Below are 12297 nucleotides of genomic sequence, written 5' to 3'. Positions count from 1 at the left end.
GACTCACCCGACACCACCAAGCCGCAGGGAGGGACGCCCCCGCCGACTGGAGGATTGGTTCCCGGGCCGGCGGCGATGCCCCCCCGGTAGCTCGGGGCCCTGGGCGGGTGTTTGTGAGTGTTTCTATGTGGGAGAAGGAGGAGGAGGAGGAAGAAGAAGCAGCGATTTGTCTTCTCGGCTGGTCTCCCCCCGGCTCTACATGTTCCCCGCACTGAGGAGACGGAAGAGGAGCCGTAGCCACCCCCCCTCCCGGCCCGGATTATAGTCTCTCGCCACAGCGGCCTCGGCCTCCCCTTGGATTCAGACGCCGATTCGCCCAGGTAAATTCCTGCTCTTTATTTCGGCGGCGGCGGCGGCGGCGCCAGGTCCTCAGCGTCTCTCCTCCTCGCTCCCCTCCCCGCCGTTTCCTTAGCGGCCCCAGGTCTCCTCCACGGGCGAGTCTAGAGTTCGCTCCTCTCTGGTGGCAGCCGCCCTGGGTGGCGGTGGTTTTGTACCCTCTCCCGGCCGGCTCCGGTGGCGGGGACTGGGCTCCTGCCGGGCGGCCGGGGAGGCGTAGGCCCGGCGGAGAGTGCAGGCCGCGGGCCAGCGGAATCTACTTGAGCTCGGGGATTAGGAGAGCTCCGGGCTGAGCGGAGCTACCGCTGGTCGGTGACAGGCCTCGCCCGGGAGAAGAGCTGTAGCTAGTGAGGAGGCGGAAACAATACAACTAACAGCAAATGTGCCCTGACCGTCCCCATATTTACAACTTTCCTGGTCCGGGAGTGGGGAACGTCCCAGTGAAACAAACAACCCCCCTTCTTCCCCCTGTGACCCCATGAAGGGAGGAAGTAGTTTCAGTTAGTGAGACAAATGTAAATACTCAGACACGGATCCAGTGGTAATTCTTTTCCCGTGTAAAACTTGTTTGGACGTTGGAAAGTTAATAAAGACTCATTTTCTTTTTAAGGAGAATTAAATCGTCCGCATGAATATTTAATAGAGAAAACCATAGTATAGTAGACACTGCATATGACCCCCCCACCCACGCAAAGCGCTTTTATGTTGTTGTTTGACAGTGTGTTGCACATGGACTTTTTATTCAGAGACAAGTATAAAGTACTTGACAGGTTTACCCTGCCACTTTATATTTGTGTGCGTTATATAAGGACAGTTTTAAATGATTGTACGTGAAACACTCAGGTACTTCCTGATCTAAACGTGTAGAAGCTTAAAAAGGTTTTTAAGTGTTCTGAGAATTGCGGTGAGATACAAGTACATCCAATTTTCTTTAAAAGGACAGAAATGAAGTTATGCTTAAAATCCCTGGGAGGTTAAAAAAAAAATGTGGAAGGTGCCATCCTTTCATGTCAGGGCAGATCTTCTTGAGGTCCCAGGATTGTCATTGGCTGTTTGTGCCCATGATGTTTGACTGTGTAATGAGAGAGGTGTCATTTTAATAGGTCAAATGTATCTGTAAATGCTGGAGAAAAATATCAATTTTATCTTAAATTCTAGCTCACAAGTAAGTTAAGTGCTTGGAGCTTGTTTGTGGAGGCGTTGATAATGTAAGTTGGTATAAGGGAAAAGCCAGTTTAAAAGTCCTCAGCCATACAAGTTGCATAGAAAAATAATTGTTCCTGGGTTAGACTGTTTTGATACTTTGTCTCATATTCACTGAAGGAAAACTTTCATTGGTTAAAATGAAGCAACACTGATCAACAAAGTCCCTTGTTTTATTAGTGAGTGTTACGTTGGTTCAAATTTTTTGCATCTCATTAAGTTATGTCATCGTAGAATAAGTAACTTTTCTGAAGGTGATTTTTGAGTTTAGCCTTATGCTTAAAGCAAATTGTTCCACATTTCCTGCAAACGTATGGATAAATGTTAGAAAGAGTGAAGTTAATATAGCTGTCACGTACTAGGCATGTTTTTAATGCTATAAATCCGTGTAGTAGTCAGTAGCGTGTCCGTGATTTGTATTGGTCAGGGAGCAGTTTGAATTTTAAAAAGCCTGAAGCTCCTGCTGAGCCCCAATCCCGGCCTCCCTCCCTCCCACTAATCTCCCATTCCTGTCTTTGTGCTGCCTGCTCCTGTTAGACACTGTTTGCTACAGGGCCTCAGGCCTACACTGGGTGGGGGGCACGCGAATGGGGACTGGGGAAGGGTTTCGGGGGGAGAGGAGAATACGGAAGGTAGGAACAGTTCGTTTCTTAAGCGGAGGATTTGAGGGTAAGGGGGCGGGGTAAGGGCTTCAATATTAATGTTGAAAAAGGCCCTGATAAGAACCTGTGATTGTCTTTACAACTTTATTTAAATAAAATACAGAGATGTATGTCAAGGGATGAACATCCTTCAATTAAAGGTAATGGAAAGTGGAGTTCTGCTTGCTTAGTTTTCATCAACAGGAAAAACTTATCTTTCGCGTTTTATAGTTATAAAGGGAGCTTTCTTACACGTTTGAATCAGTATGTCATACTGATTGATTTTTTTGTTGTTACTTTGGCATTATAGTGAATTAGTTCTTATTAGACCTTATTTTCCTAATTCTACATATTTGGTAATCAGTAAGTAATACAGGTTGTATGATACCTTTCATTCAGATAGCATAAATACTTCTTTTAAGTAGGTTGAAAATATTTTGTTTGGTCCAAACCAGTTAAATAGGTTATTTTTAAAGGAGAAGATATTGCGAAACTTTAGTAAAACCTAAACTTGAACTTTACATTCTTGATAACTTAGTTGGAAAGAATAATTTGTTTCCCTAGAGATTATGAATAGTCTGCTGTACTCTCCTGTATTGGTTGGAATACTCACCAGGGCTAATCTTGTATTTCTTTCTTTTTTTTTTTTAATTCAGCAGAAGGAAACAGCTCTAAGTATTCCACAGATCTTACAGTGCTAGTTATATTATTTGGGTAAATACTTTATGGTATACCTAGAGGAAATTTCAGCAGTATGGTTTATTGTTTCTTTTGAGTCTGCAAAGTTACTAGTAACTTAAAATAATTACTTGAAAAGAAAATAGTTTTGAAGTATATCATGAAAGTCTAGTAAATCAAGTTAAAGTTGAATAGTAAATAATTACTTCTAGTATTTTGAGATGAGTGTATCGGATGTTTCCTTTTGAAAGCCATTCAACAAATTTGTTTACTATAGTTGTTCGAAAGCTTTTTGAACCTGTGCTAGGGATCATTATAATACTGTCCACCTTTAAGAAGAAAAGACTTGTATTTGAAGAAATTTCAATTTCTCTTTGAGGATGAAAAGTGCGAGTTTTCAGTATGGTAGTAAACTTAGTTTTGGTTTTCTGCATAATGATCATTATTGAATCTCAAAAATAATATGAGCAAAGCTGTACCAATTCAGATGTGAAGCTTTCTTTCTTTGGAGCCAGGCTACCCAACTTAAACATGTATTTTCTAAGACTTCCTGAACTAATTACATATTTAATTTTTTGGTAACCAGTTCACCATCAAACTGCTGTCTAAACATTTGAACACATCTGTGTTATATTTTGGTATGCTCTATGGTAGTATTTTTACTCTCCCAAAATAAGATGTAAACATTAATAATAAAAAGTAGATAAAAACTAAAGAATTTGAGTTTTACACAGTTTCATTTAAATTTCCCCACTCCATTGCTTATCAGGAAAAGCATACTTTGTAAGTAATTCTGAAATTTTTAAGATGATGTAAGATTTCAGTTTTATATAAAGTGATTGAGAAGACTGAGTTAAATAAAAATTCTTTTCATACATGTGTAACTTCAGTTCTGTTTATCATGTTTATTTGCTATAAAATGAATAGGAAATTACTGACTAGTAACTAAGTGGTTAGTTGACATGTTTAATATCCTGAGATACTAAGTTGGCTTTGGTGGTAATGTATGGTCTCATATAGCTTTTAAAAATCGTTTTAAAATATACTTTTAGAAGGAAGTTCTTTTCCTATTTTTAGCAGTTGTCAGTAATTATTCTTTGTATTTTTAAATTAGTTCTTTTTCAAGGTGACCTGAGTTCATTCATAAATATTCTCATTCCTCTGCAAGATGAATGACCAGTGTGGTTTCAACTTTTTGATGAAAAAACTCAGAGGCCACGTGATTTGTGTAGATTCACTTAGTGACTCAGTGGGAGATTAGGGTATTCTCTGACTCTTAATAGTTTCTTATTAGATTATGTTGCTTTAAGTAACGTGTGAGCTTTGGTCATGAAGCTAGGTATTGCTCAGTGCTGACACTGATACCATCTGTGAATTTTTTTTTTTTTTTTTTCCAATTATCTGAGTCCAAGGTGCTTTTCTCATCTCCATAGAGAGATATGATACCTGTCTTTTGGTTGTATTTTCCTGGTATGAAAATAGTACTTTTCTGTTAGGTATCTTCCCTTTGTGTATATATGTTTGCTGTTTGAGTGGTTGAGTTTATTTACATATGTCTCTCTTCAGGAGTGTAAGTGAATTGACTATATTTGTAGTGAATAATGACTCCTTAAAGTTCTGTTTTTATTCAATTTTTTAATGACTAGAGTGGAATATTAGCATTTTTAGTTGATTTAAAAGCAATTTTAAGCATCAAATCTGGAGTCAATTTTAATGAATTGAGTTTTGTCAGATTGCATTATATTTTAAGGCAGGTTCCTTTCTATTCCCAAAGTGATTTACTAGGAGAGATCATTTGTTGATACAGAATTGCCCACTGGATAAGATTTTGACGGCTTTTTATTTGCCAGGAATTGTGTTACACGTGGGTGATCCCAGTCTAATTCTTCTAACAAGCTCATGAAATAGAAACAGTTATCACCCACCATTTACAGATGAAGAAACTGAGGCTAGAAATGTCAGAAAATTGTCTGTTGTCTTATAATTACTCTAATTGGCCTGATTTATATTGTTTTTAAGGATTTAGGATTCCACATTTCTAGTTTTAGTAAATTCTTAATATTATTCTTTAGTTCCTCAGTTAATTCAATACTTTAAAGTCATGTAGTCAAGGAAATTATATACTGTAGGCAAAGAACTAAAATAAAATCAGACTGTGTATGCTATATACATTAATAGTAATTTCAATAATTTTGAAATCAACAAATCTTTACTGCCTTATATTTTCATTTTGAGTTTGTTAATGTCTCAATTTTTTACTTTTAAGTTTTTTATATTGAATTGAAATTGTCAAAGCATCTTTCTAGAAAGAGAAAATTGAGCTGTAGAGTGCGTTTATTCATAGAAATATATATGATCAATTGTATCACAGTATATGAATCTATAAATAAGTATGACTCATACTATTAAAAAATTCTAGTATTTGTCTAGCCAAAGAATGTGGATCCTTTTGAAGTTCTCAACTTGGGAAGTTGTGCACTCACTCCAGAGCTTTTGTCATTACATACAGTTTTAGGAGGATTCCTTTAGTAAATAACTTTATAGACTTTGAAGTAGTCTTTTTCTTGTCTTTAATGGCAAATATTTATCTTCAGGGGTGAATTTGAGTTTTAGAAATAGTAAAAAAAGTAATTTAGAACTTCATGTAGGAAAACGAAGATTTAAGATCTTTTTTTGTTTCAGGCACTGTGTCAGTGCCTTACATTTGTCATATGTAGTATTACTGAGTGAATCCCATGTGCCAACGACTGTGCCAGGCACTTTATATGGATTTTCTCAATTCTTTAAGGTACAGTATGAGTTTGGTTATATTTATTACCCTAACATATATGAGAAAACTGAGGTACAGAATGATTAAGTGACTAAGGTCACACAGCTGACAAGTGGCAGAAAGTGGGGAAAGGACTCAAGTTGATGCTTTACCCATTAGCCTTAACCACTACACTGTTTATCATGATTTTTTGAACCTCCCAACTATCCAATGAGGTTAGTGATAATGTTCTCATTTTACAAACAAGGAAGTTGAAGCTCATCATGTTTAATAATTTGTCCAAGGTGGCAAATCTAACAGGTATTAAAGATAGGATCCCACTCAGATGTGTCTTGATTCTAAAACATCTGTTCATTCCATTCTACCATGCTGCCTTTTCAAGATTTATAATACTTCTTTTTGTCTGTTATTTCTTGATAAAAAAGGTAGGCTTGGTTATAAAGTAGTGAAACTTGTTTTTCTTGTGTAGCTTATAAAGAGATCCTGAAGATAATTAGAAAAGAGGAATTCTAAAATTTTTTGGTCAGTTATAGCTGATTCATTACTTGATAAAGTTTTTAAAACATACCATATAAAATATGCAAGATGTTTCCATGTATAAATATGTATTTAAATAGAATATTGATGTTTAAATATAATGCATGCTATACTTTTTGAAAATGTAGAAAAGCCACATTTATTTTTTGTGGAAAAGCCACAATATTTATTTTTACAGTATTGTGATTCTTGAATTATTTCTTATCAAAATGTTAAGCATTAAAAAGTGTTCTCAAGAATACATTAAATTTTCAACATAATTGATGTAGGTTTTTTTTTTGACATCTTACATATGCACAGCATGTCATTTAACATAATATACCAGACTCTTAAAATTTTTTTTTTGTATGTATTTACCTTTTGGCAGAAAGGAAAAACTTTTTCAGGATGCAAAAACATGGAATTGGTAACATTTATTTGTTAAAGTACTTTGGTATACTTTTACCTCTCCTGAGAAATTTGGAAGCATTGACATAATTTTGAAATAAGTGGATTCCTTTTTGTTAGAGTGAGCTTATTTGGGTCATCTGTACTTCTCAGTTCTTTAGTTTTGTGCCAGTGAAATGCATATGTACTTTATGAGTACTGTTTTTTTTAAATAGTCATTGGTTCTAGATACCTCAAAAACTAGCAGTGCTTGAAACACTAATGGAATTATTAAAACTCAAACTAGAGTTTACTCTAAAAATACCAATTTTATAATGATGTGTTTAATTTTTTGGTTAACTAACATGGTCTTGAAATTAATCCTAGTAAAGAAATACATCACTGAGTTTTCTCAACATTGCTATTTGACAACTCTTTCAAGATTTTATTTTTTTCTTTTGTTTTTTGTTTTGCTTAGTTTTCCCCTATATTTGTTATGTTTTATTTTTTTAATTGAAGTATAGTTGATTTACAATATTGTTAATTTTACATATATAGCATATTGATTTTCAGTATTTTTGCAGATTATATTCCATTGTGGGTTATTATAAGATATAATTCCTGGGTGTAATTCCCTGTGCTATCTCATATACCTTGTTGCTTATCTATTTTAACCCTTTCAGGAGTTTAAAATCTACTTTTCGTTTTCTTTGTGTGATAGGATTATGGGTTGCCAGTTTCTGTCTAAAGAAATTGATGATCTGAGTGTAGTCTATATGTAATGTAGTTTTTCTTTGGTAATGATCAAATTGAAATGTTACCTGGGTATATAATGGGCCTAACTCCCATTAAAAAAAATACTATTCTTAAAAAAAAAATTGATGCACATAACATGATGCTTTTTCCTAGGGTTCTGCCTATGTCTTAGAAAATTCTTAAGGTGGAAAGTTGAAATGTAATGGCCTAAATGCTACTTTTACCATTTTTTCCCTTTGAAAAAAGGATTAAAAATCCAACATTTATGCCATAACCTACTGCAAGTTACTTCAGGTTATCCTGTAAGACATATATGACATTTGCTTTTTATTTAAATCTATTAATATTCTCTTTCCCTCTGCTGTGCATCTCTTTCTCTTTCTGTCAGTGTCTATTTAATCTGTGTCTCCTCCTAAGCAAATTTTTACATAGCTTGGTGAATATAGTTGGTATTATTAATGTTTATGAAACCTGCTGCTGCGCTGCTGCTAAGTCGCTTCAGTCGTGTCTGACTCTCTGCAACCCCATAGACGGCAGCCCACCAGGCTCCCCCGTCCCTGGGATTCTCCAGGCAAGAACACTGGAGTGGGTTGCCATTTCAGTTTAAAAGGCCTCAGATTCAGATATCTTCGTAAGTTCAGAATATTGCTGGTGAAAAAGCATTTTGATACTAACTGGAAAATGTATATTTGTGTTAGCATTCTTACTTCATTCTAGAGATATGGTACTTCTCAAAACATCAGCTCAGTGACCAGAAGTTTTTTTTTAAGGAGAAAGCAAACTTTTTTGTGAAAGTTTCCTTGGTCATTTAATTTAATAGCATCTGTCAGTTTATTACTTATATTTCTTAATAAAATAATTTGTTCCTATGTCTTCAGTCATACTAAACCATCAGCTCTATGCAAGCAAGAAGACTATTATTTCCATCTTTATGCCTGTAACACCATCACAGTGCTTGTCCTGTGTTGTAGGTATTCATTACATTTTTGTTGAATCAATTAATTAGAATTAAACTGTATGATAGTGTTTACATACATCCCAATCAATCCATATGAAACATATATAAAGGAAAACCTAAAAGTTCTTTTTTTGGCTGTTAGGATTGTAAAACATAGGAAAGGGCTTTTGTTTTGCTCCCCTGGGTAGCAGAATTGCAAGTAAGATAACTGCGATTTATTGTAAGAGGGAAAGTATCTAAATACCTTGTTTCAAGCTTAAGATTGGTTTATTGTAGTTTTTATTTCCTTTGCTAATTTAAATATTATATCTAATAACAACATAGATAAGTCAACTGTAATTAAAACAGAGCATTAAAAATGTTATTTAAATGAAATAATGATATGGTGACTTAATTTTTTTTAAGTAAGACATGTTGTTCAGTTGCCAAGTTGTGTCCTACTCTTTGCGACCTCTGTCCTCCACTATCTCCTGGAATTTGCTCAAATTCATGTCCATTGAGTCGGTGATGCTATCAAACCATCTCATCCTCTGTCTCAGTTAGGCTTATTCAGGTATCAGTCAGTTTAGTTGAGTTCAGTCGCTCAGTCGTGTCTGACTCTTTGTGACCCCATGAATCGCAGCACACCAGGCCTCCCTGTCCATCACCAACTCCCGGGGTTCACTCAGACTCACGTCCACCGAGTCAGTGATGCCCTCCAACCATCTCATCCTCTGTTGTCCCCTTCTCCTCCTGCCCCCAGTCCCTCCCAGCATCAGAGTCTTTTCCAATGAATCAACTCTTCGCATGAGGTGGCCAAAGTACTGGAGTTTCAGCTTCAGCATTTACACAATAAAATTCACTATTGCTGCTGTACAGTTTGAGTTTTGAGAAACATTATCTTGCAACTACTACCTTTAGTAGAGACATAATATTTTCATCACCTCTAGCAGTTCCCTTATATCTTTTTGTGATCAATATCTCACCCCTACTCTAATTCCTGGCAGCCAGATCTAAATTCCTGTTCCTATAGTTATATATTCTCTAGACTGTCACATAAGCGGAATCATACACATGTAGGCTTCTGTGTCTGGTTTCTTTCTCTTAGCATAAAGCTTTTGAGATCCATCCATGTTGTTGCATGTATTAATAGTTCGTTGGTAACTGAGTTTTGAAATTGAATTTAATGTACTCTACAACTTTGGTACTACCTTGTTGAAAAATACTTCGAACAGTTTTAGATATTTGTCTCAGATCTTGCAGCTGCTTTGTTATTGGACACAATCTTACTTTCCCATATTTACCCCTCAGATGGTATAGAATCTGCCTGCAGTGCAGGAGACCTAGGTTCAATCCGTGGGTCAGGAAGATCCCTCAAGGAATCTTCTGCTCAAGGAAGCAGATGGCTACCAACTCCAGTAATCTTGCCTGGAGAAGTCCATGGACACAGGAACCTGGCGGGCTGCAGTTCATGGGGTCACGGACACAACTGAATGACTAACACTTTCACCCCTCAACACCAGAAATGTTGTGATTTACATTACTCTTGAGTGGCATTTATTTGTACTAGTTAATTCTCTTAGGTTAGATGCTCTACCAAGTAGGTAAAATAGACCTTGGCCTCTTTTTCATCATAATTAAAATAGGTAACTTCATGTATTTTAAACATAGCAGCACATAGCAACTGAAACAGTGGTGAGTTTACAGCCAGAAATTGAGTTTACATTTTGTTGGTTTCAGGTTTGTTGTTTAAACTAAAAATAGAGCATAGGTTATAGTGAAGAACGAGTCATTGCTTCTCTTCTAATGCTTAAAGTAGTGCTATTTACTGGAAGTTGGAGCAGATAATGGGAAAAGAAGGGTCATTTTATTTGACCACCTGTTTTGTTCCCCCTCACCCCTCACTTTTTGAAACAGCGTTCTCTCTTGGGTTCAGGGATATCATTCTCTCATTTGTAGATCTTTTTGCTAACTCTTCCATCTCTGCCCACTCCTTAAATATTGGTGTCCCCAGGGTGGTTGTTCAGCCTTCATTCTGTTCTCTCTTCCTATTGATTTAACTTTTTTACATGCTGATAACTCACAAATCTATCTGTAGAATAGAATTCTCTTCTGAGACAGATCCAGCTGTCTTACTTAGCTGTCTTACTTATCATTGTCCTGATGTCCCATACAAACTATAAATTCAGAAGTAGTATAGAAATCTGAACTCATTTGTCAGTTCTTCCCTACCCTTACCCCCTCCCACTCAAAAAGAAAAAGTGTTCTTAGAACTATGTGAAGTAGGTTAATGTTCCCATCATTAACTCAAGTTGCCTAAACTAGAAACTTGGTGATAATACTTGATCCTTTAAATGAGTTGTTTACCATGTTCTGACATGGTATCTGAACATCACTTGAATCCATCCCTCCTTTACTATTTGATTCTGAGAGTGGGCATGTGCATACACCTAGTTGGGTGAAATAACATAGCATTTTAAGAAAGATTTAGAGGTAATTGCAAAATATATATTTAGTGTTAGGATACTTTTTGTTCATATGTTTGGGCTCTGATACTTAAAATTATGGTATCATTTTCAGTAACATTCATGTTTTATAGCTTAAATGTGAATGTCTTCTGTACCCATTCCCATATCTAAAATCCAGGACCTCTTTAGAGCCTAGTGTATCAAGTAGAACAGTTTTTTCTTACTTTTAGAGCACTGTATTTCATGATTTGTACATTCATTTAACTATTGTGTGTTTATGTGTTCAGGAGCAGAGTCCGAATTAAAAAGAAAATGAGAATGTAGGAGCAAAGGAAGCTTTTTAATTGACTTTCCTATTACTGTGAAAACAAGTTTACTTGAATAGCATCTTCACTTTTATTGCAGATAACAAAACTAAAGGAGTAAAAGCAGTGGGGATATGGTGCCATTCAGTTGTTATGCATACAAACATTTTTAATGGCAAGAGTCATATATTGTAGCTGTATTATTTGTCTATGAGTTTGGAAGTTGTTGCTTATGGTTTTGTATAAGCTTACAATGTTTCTTCTTAGAATAAAGTTATCTTCTTATTCCCCAGTTGTAACAGGAGGATCTGCTTAGTTACTGATTTAAATAACCCTGAGTATCTCTTGTGAAGGGTATCTTAAAATGTGATGCTATCTTGAAAAATGAAGTAAACATTTTCTTCACTGTATCTAGAATTTCTAACTAAAGAAATAATAGGTGCTATATTTTGCTCTAGTGCTAATTGCCATGTTCTTGAGAAAATAGGATCAATACAAAGGCTGTTTACAAAGACTGACCGAGAACCTTGCCTGGGTGTTGAGTTTGTGGTGGCTTGCACATAGTAAGCATTCAGCAGACAGTTGAATACATGAATTTGAATTGTGTTACAGTTTTGAGATAAAGGATTGACTGGAGTGACAGATAATAGATGGGGCTTGCTAAGTGTTCAATTAGATAGAAGGAAGAGACCACTGGAAGGGCAGCCTTTAAAGCAAAGAATTGTGTGATTTAACTACTTGCAGTTGGACAGTTAGGTTTGTTTGGCTGGAAAAGAGAAAGGTCTATATACAAAAGTGTTTCTGAGTTCTTTCTATTTTGTTCCCACAACAGTTTTGCTTCTGATTTCAAGTATTAGTTTAGACTTCATCCTCAGTGGTAAGGGACAATTTAATAGGCTCAGGGCTAAAATGACCTGCATAATCCAGATATGCGTATTAGGACTTGGGAGGTGTTGGTGGGATAGGGAGAGAGGTATTACAGTTCTTCAGTCATTTCCAGTTATTCATGGTTTTTAGCTTATTTCAAAGTGCTATTGTATGTCCTCACTATCAAGGTAACGGGGCCTAAACACTAGAATTTAAAATGACTTATAAATTACAACATGCTTGTGACTGGAATTACAGTTGAGCTATTTCAAATCCTGAAAGATGATGCTGTGAAAGTGCTGCACTCAATATGCCAGCAAATTTGGAAAACTCAACAGTGGCCACAGGACTGGAAAAGGTCAATTTTCATTCCAATCCCAAAGAAAGACAATGCCAAAGAACGCTACAAACTACTGCACAGTTGCACTCATCT

The 12297-nt window shown here is 36.2% G+C and overlaps 1 protein-coding gene across 3 annotated transcripts in view; it reads left to right on the top strand.

The window, feature by feature from the left end:
- NIPBL (Nipped-B homolog (Drosophila)) overlaps window positions 1-12297 on the top strand; it is a 209756-nt gene continuing 197459 nt past the window's right edge. For 2 of the 3 annotated variants that reach the window (XM_010853771.1, XM_010853773.1), the window contains exon 1: window positions 7-320. The gene's annotated coding sequence lies outside the window, so the exon portion shown is untranslated. Of the gene's footprint in view, window positions 321-12297 lie in introns of all 3 variants that reach the window. The other variant, XM_010853770.1, reaches the window with a different exon arrangement.

This window comes from Bison bison, unplaced genomic scaffold (genome assembly GCF_000754665.1).
Source record: "Bison bison bison isolate TAMUID 2011002044 unplaced genomic scaffold, Bison_UMD1.0 scf7180017864331, whole genome shotgun sequence".
NCBI lineage: Eukaryota > Metazoa > Chordata > Mammalia > Artiodactyla > Bovidae > Bison > Bison bison.
The sequence above is the reverse complement of the archived record's forward strand: the minus strand, read 5'-3'. Positions and strand labels throughout refer to the sequence as shown.